Raw genomic sequence first — 6482 nt, 5'->3', positions numbered from 1 at the left:
TTCTCTTGTCCAAGTCTTCAAGTTGTGTGCTGGCAAGCTTGTTGCGGAGGTTCCTCTCCGCAAGCTGGACTCTCGACAAGTCCCTCGGATCAACTTATCGACACCGCAGCTGGGAAAGGCACCACAGTTGCTGCATCAATATATATGTTGGTGGGGATCGCGCTCATAGCGTGTGCAAGGCATGAAAGGCTAGCGTTGGGATGCAAGAGCATGAGGGGGTGACATGCCAAAAGCACAACATCCATGAGACGCTCAAGTTTATACCCGGTCCATTTTCCGAGGTGGGTAGAAAGTTTTGCCAACGTGGCAGTTTTATGTGTTGCCCTCTTTTTTAGGCAAATGAAAATGAAAATGAATACAAAAGAAATGTTGCCACGCTTTTTGCGCTTTTGGAGGTCATTGCGCGTAGGATCATCTCGCTTTTCCCGAATTCTGACCGGCTGGCGAAGCTCATTTTGCTTTTCGCGGCCTATAAAGGAAGGCCAAACTTGCGACGGGGAGGGTCAGTGCAGCTTTCGAATATCAGAGAGGGAGACGCTTGTTGGTTCTGTGCATCGAGATGGAGGGACAATGTCTAAAGCACGTTAGCACATCTGAAGCTGGTCGTCCGATTCCATGGCGAGGCTGCGGCAGGCAGGAGACATCCGAATCCATACCTACAAGCGATATAGAGAATGGCCTCAACATGCGCTCCAGCAAGGGCAGCCATGGCTTGAGCATGTACACGTGGCTGTGCGTGCTGCTGAGCACGGTGAGCGCCATGTTGATGGGCTACGACATCGGCATCATGAGCGGCGCGCTGCTGTTTGTGCGCGAGAGCCTGCGGCTGAACGAGCTGCAGGTGGAGGTGATTGTGGGGTCCTTGAATTTGGTAGCGGCGGTGGGGTCGCTTGTGTCCGGCCATGTTGCCGGCAGGCTGGGCCGCCGCCGAGCCCTCCTGATGTCCTCCCTGCTCTTCTTACTGGGGAATGTGGTGCTGGCGGTATCGCCCAACTTCCTGTGCCTGCTGGCGGGGCGCGTGGTGACGGGGCTGGGCGTGGGCTTTGCCATGATGATTGCGCCGCTCTACTCTGCGGAGATTTCCCCCGCCAGCCTGCGGGGCTTCCTGGTATCTTGGACGGATGTGTTTGTGAATGTGGGCATCCTACTGGGCTACCTTTTTGGCTTCGCCTTCGAGTTTGTGAGCCCGCGCTACAACTGGAGGCTTATGCTGGGGGCCGGAGCGCTGCCGGCCATGTTCCTTGGGGCCGCTGTGCTCCTCAAAGTGCTGCCGGAGTCGCCGCGTTGGCTGGTGCTGCAGGGCCGCGAGGACGAAGCTCGCGAAGTCATGAAGAGAGTAGTGTGCAATGGAGATGAGGAGGAGGCGCAGGAGCGCTTGGACGAGATTCTGGCCGCGAACAAGGAAGAGCTGCAGCAACAAGTCGAAGAAAAGATGCACATTACGAACGACGTGCAGGCAGGAAGTTCCGCTCGCCCAGTATATCTAGTCCTGAAGATCCGTAGGCTGCTTGCCTCACCCCTGGCCCGCATGTATATGATCGCCATAGCCATCAACTTCTTCCAACAAGCATCTGGAATCGACGCACTGGTTTATTACAGCCCCGTGGTGTTTGGACAAGCTGGCATTCAGAGTAAGGCCGGAAAGCTCGGGGCAACGGTGGGCATGGGAGTGACCAAGCTCACCTTCGTGCTGGTGGCTACATCCTTGCTGGACCGCGTGGGACGCAAGAAGCTGCTCTATTACAGCGCAGGAGGCGTGGCAGCCTGCCTCAGCAGCGTGGCTGGCACCTTCATGCTCATGGGCCTCAACTCAGCGAAGGGCGACTCCATGCTGTCCGTGGCCGTGAAGGCGAATGCGCATCCTATCTCCCCTATGGCGGTGGCCATCACCATCCTCGCAGTGTTCGCATATGTGGCCTTCTTCTCCATCGGCTTGGGCCCCATCAGCTACGTGCTCACCTCGGAGGTGTTCCCGCTCCGACACCGCTCCACAGCTGTGGGGGTGTCCATCTTTGTGAACCGGGCCGTGAGCGGGTCGGTCGCATTGATATTCCTCACCATCGCCAAAGCCATCACCCCTGCAGGCACCTTCCTCCTGTTTGCAGGCATCACTGTGCTGGGCATCTTGTTTGTGTGGCTGGTGGTGCCGGAGACCAAGGGAAAATCTCTAGAGGAGATCGCCCACTATCTCTCGGCCAAATCAGATGGCCTTCCTGCAGCTTCAACGGAAATGCAGCCAGCACAATATTAGCCTCTCTGTACCATTGACTCGGTCGGGAGTACGCCGCGAGTTCAAAATGCAGCAGCCTTTCGTCTTTCCTGTCTTTTTTATATAGTATAGTACATCCCATTTTTGGATTTGGACGACCTTGTATATCCTCTCCTTTTAAGTGCCACGGGGCCTCAAAGCATGGGATCAATGGTCTCAATTGAAAGGCCGGATGGTGATCGATCTGGATCGTTCATCGATTAAAATCTAAACTCGTGATCCTGAGTTTAGATTTCGAAAAACTAATTTCGGGAGGTCAGTCAGGTTTTGAACCCTCGTCGTCAGCTTGGGGGACACATGCCTTGACCAACATGCCCGCGTGCGCCTCGTTGAAATAGATGTGATTTCACATCTATTTGAAGGTAAACTCGAGATCTCGACATAAAAACTAAACTCGGGATTTCGAGTTTAGTTTTTGTGGATCCCACCATAAAAACTAAACTCGGGATCCCGAATTTAGTTTTTATCCGTCGACGGCCGAGATTTGTGCACGCCTTTGATTTTGCACAAGAGCCATTGATCCCATGCTTTGGGACCCGTGGCACTTAAAGGTGAGGCTTGTATATATCAATCTCAAATACATTGATTGCGAGGGCTCTCTTATAAAAAAAAATTGTATTGGGAATAGCTTACATGTTGCTTGGGTGTATTCTTTGTTTTTAAAGAGCAAAGGTGATTGAGATTTGTCCGAGCAATACATGTATTTCTAATTACATGTATTTTTTTCCTCTTAGTTACCTTGTTCATGTTTGCACTACAAGGCTTTACATTCAATCATTGTTGTCTTATAGGTGAGTAGATCTATGGATAGACTACAAGAATTGAGACAAGCTATTTATTACATGGATTTTTTGCTATAACTGAGTAAAACTAATACATCTTGATCATTTGTTTCATCCCAAGGATCTATATGCTTTGTTAGACTTAGATTGGGCCGGTTGCTATGACGGCCCGGTTTCCAGGTTTTCTTCATGTAATTAAACTAATACATCTTGATCATTTCTTCATCTCAAGATGGGAGCATGGCCACCATATTTGGATGTTTTGTAAGCCTCAAATTGGGTTGGCTGCTATGCCAGCCCTATGTTCTGGTAATTCATGCATATCATTGTTGGTTCAAAATTAACCTTCAAGGGCCACTTCTAGTTGCTAGCTACAGTTGATCATTGTGTTTTGCTTAGTTGCCTTATTGTGACTCATTTGGGTTCTAAATCACACTATATCACCACTATCTTCACTGCTTGCTTCACTCATAGTCATAACAGTACACTAGAAGTTGTTACAATATACCCACTGGTTCTAACTCAAACCCTTGGTATTGAGGTGACTTATCTAATATTATGATGCAACACTACTAGATCTTACAAAAGGTAGTGACAATCAGCACCCAATGCTTTTGGGGTCACCTCATAGTATGTGACGTATATGACAATATAAGCATTGGTATTTTTTATTCTCAGAACAAGGTGCGTACTGTTGATACCGACTCTCATACCAAAGCTTGCCTCGGTCAAAAAGAAAAATTAAAACATGCAACAATATCATTTTGAGACCTCTTCGCGTCAGCTCTTGGTGTTAGGAACCAAGACATTTGCTTGTGTTGAAGGTAACCCTACCCCCCTCCCCTTGTCTTATTTTGCACTCTCTAACTTTGTTTCCTTCCCTCTGATCCCAGCTGGTACATGTACATTGCACACACGCATTGTTGTAGATGTGCACATATACATGCACATACACATACACACATATACTATTACACACACCTATGCGTACACGACATCATATCGTGGCACATTCATAACGTGAAATATAAATTTTCACCTCACTTTTTATGCATTTTGCTATGTGGACCAAGTGCTAGAATGTACATGTGTGATATATGTGAAAACAGGGGTCACCATCATAGTCATATACGAGTCATATACATATCTTATCGGGAAGGCAAGACCCTTGTTGGCATCCAAAATAGCCAAACCGATTAAATGGGTCCTTCGAGACAACCCCTTCATTTTTTAGCCCAAATTCTAATACCTATTATTTTTCAAAAAGCCTTTGTAATTATTTGAGAGTCTCTTATTTTGATTTATAATTGAGTCTGACGCTTGTAAAGTCGGCCACTCGCCAAGAGAGCCCAAGGTACAAAACTCATTTTGGAAAGTGGGAAAAGGACCATTATCATTATAATTTTTTTATTTTTGGAGCCTACGCGACTGAGAGCAGCTACTCTCATATGCCTTGTACTAGTCATATCTTGAGCTCTAGTAATCACACTTCGATTCTGAAACTTTCAATGTCTTTCTTGTCTATTGCTCTTTCATTCAAGTATATTCATTGTCGATTTTGGTGTGATTTATGACTACACATTAGTAGGCTAAATCTATTGTTTTGAGTGAGTTAATGACTGTTTTTTGACATTTTCATCATAGGAGAGTGTTCTTAGGCTCTAGGGTAACCTTTTTGGTATGTTCTGTTGCAGTTTTCAAGACCCATATCATAATGAATCGTGATTTTGATACCTCTTCAAATTGCGACCAAACTTATTAGGTTACTGTCTCTAAGTGTCTTAGACCTCCTCCCAAAGTTTCGTAGCATTTGGACTTTGTTCGAGTGTTGAAATGGGTTGATGATTGAGTGCAATGACATAGGACATCGGCAGGTTGCCATATCCGACAGTGATAGATCGATTTGCAGGCGCTAGAGGTATTGTTGTTCCGTAGATTCACTTCTTGAGGTTGACACCCTCAAAGAATCTTCGTGCCCCACTCCGAGTCCCTTTCATGAGTATTGACATTATGTTAGTGCCAAAAAGCTATGCTATAGGCGTTCGTCGTGGCAATCCACTAACATTGGCACTGTTGTCGGGGATAGAGATGCTTAGGTGATGAATGACCTAGTTGTAGCTTTTTACTTATAGACTTTTGAATTTGACTTCCAATTCATTTACACTTTAGCAGTTAGGCAGCTAGACATGGGATTTAGTGCTTGGTAGAGGCTAGGAGTCGAGGACTTGCTAGGTCTACTCTTGAGAGGTATTAGGAGTTGTGAGTGAGATAGAAAGCATTTCATTCTGCATATTCTCTAGACTCTGATGCTTTGAAAGTACTAACTTATATTCTGTTTTTTGTTTTAGTTTTGCACCATTTGTTGATGTTTAGTCCTAGGATTCAATTATGCAATTGGGAGTAGGTTATGTAATATCTATAACCATCAAATTGAGTAGAAAGGATCAGGGATAAATTTGTCAAAACCTTATTTTGGTTGCCGAGACCATAAACTCTGAAATTTTAGAAATCTAATGGCTTGAGCTTAAAAGAAAATTCAAACCCAAAAATAAGTGGGTAAAGGGGTTGGCCAAATTGAAGAGAGTTGGTCTAAAATGTTTCAAGCCAAAAAGTGCAAGAACATGGATCACAATCCATGACCCTCTGAGAAAAATTGGGCAAAAACTAATACCAGAGGATTCTGTTGGGTTCCATATCTCTAGATGCATACTTTTGGTGAAAAAAATTGACACTAAAAACCCACTCAAATCAGAAAATTGGACAAAGACACAAAAAAAACCTTGAAAATAGACACAATTGGGGCTTTTTGACTTTTTGATGTCCAAATTCAAAAAAAATAAAATCTGACCTCTTCAGGGCCTAGACATACAATTGACCAAACTTCATGACCAAATGAGGTGGAACATGGATTGCGATCCATGACCCTTGAAGCATCTGAGGCTAAGATTTAAGCAGTGAGTAGCTGACATTATTTCGAACAACTTTTGTGAAGGTCATCATAGGAAAAATCAAGAAAAAGTTGACCAAAACACCAAAATATAAGCTGCAAGGCAAAAACTGCAAGCAACCACAAAATTTTGCTTTTGGCAAGAAGAAAGGTATTCAAATCTAGAAATAAGTGGATAGGCAGACTCCAGAGACTTCAAGTAACTATCTGACCATCTTTGGGATTCAAACATGGTGGAACATGGATCGCGATCCATGCTCTCGTGCTAGACAATATTAACATTGCTCGCTGACAAGAGATCATTGTGTTCTTGGATCCTCTTTTTCCCTTTCGTTCATTTAAAATATTTTCATATTACACTCATTAGAGCTAACGAGCGCCACTATGCTAAGCATAAAACAAGGACAAAAAGGAGGAGGTCAAGTGGATAATTACGAGGGCTTTCTTATAAAAATTTTGTATTGGGAATAGCTTACATGCTGCT

The 6482-nt window shown here is 45.0% G+C and overlaps 1 pseudogene; it reads left to right on the top strand.

Moving 5' to 3' along the window:
- Positions 1-522: 522 nt before the first annotated feature.
- Positions 523-3656, top strand: LOC147465932 (putative polyol transporter 4 pseudogene; annotated as a pseudogene).
- Positions 3657-6482: the final 2826 nt, after the last annotated feature.

The sequence above is a fragment of the Adiantum capillus-veneris genome, chromosome 1 (genome assembly GCF_014529385.1).
Source record: "Adiantum capillus-veneris isolate H3 chromosome 1, ASM1452938v2, whole genome shotgun sequence".
NCBI lineage: Eukaryota > Viridiplantae > Streptophyta > Polypodiopsida > Polypodiales > Pteridaceae > Adiantum > Adiantum capillus-veneris.
The sequence above is the reverse complement of the archived record's forward strand: the minus strand, read 5'-3'. Positions and strand labels throughout refer to the sequence as shown.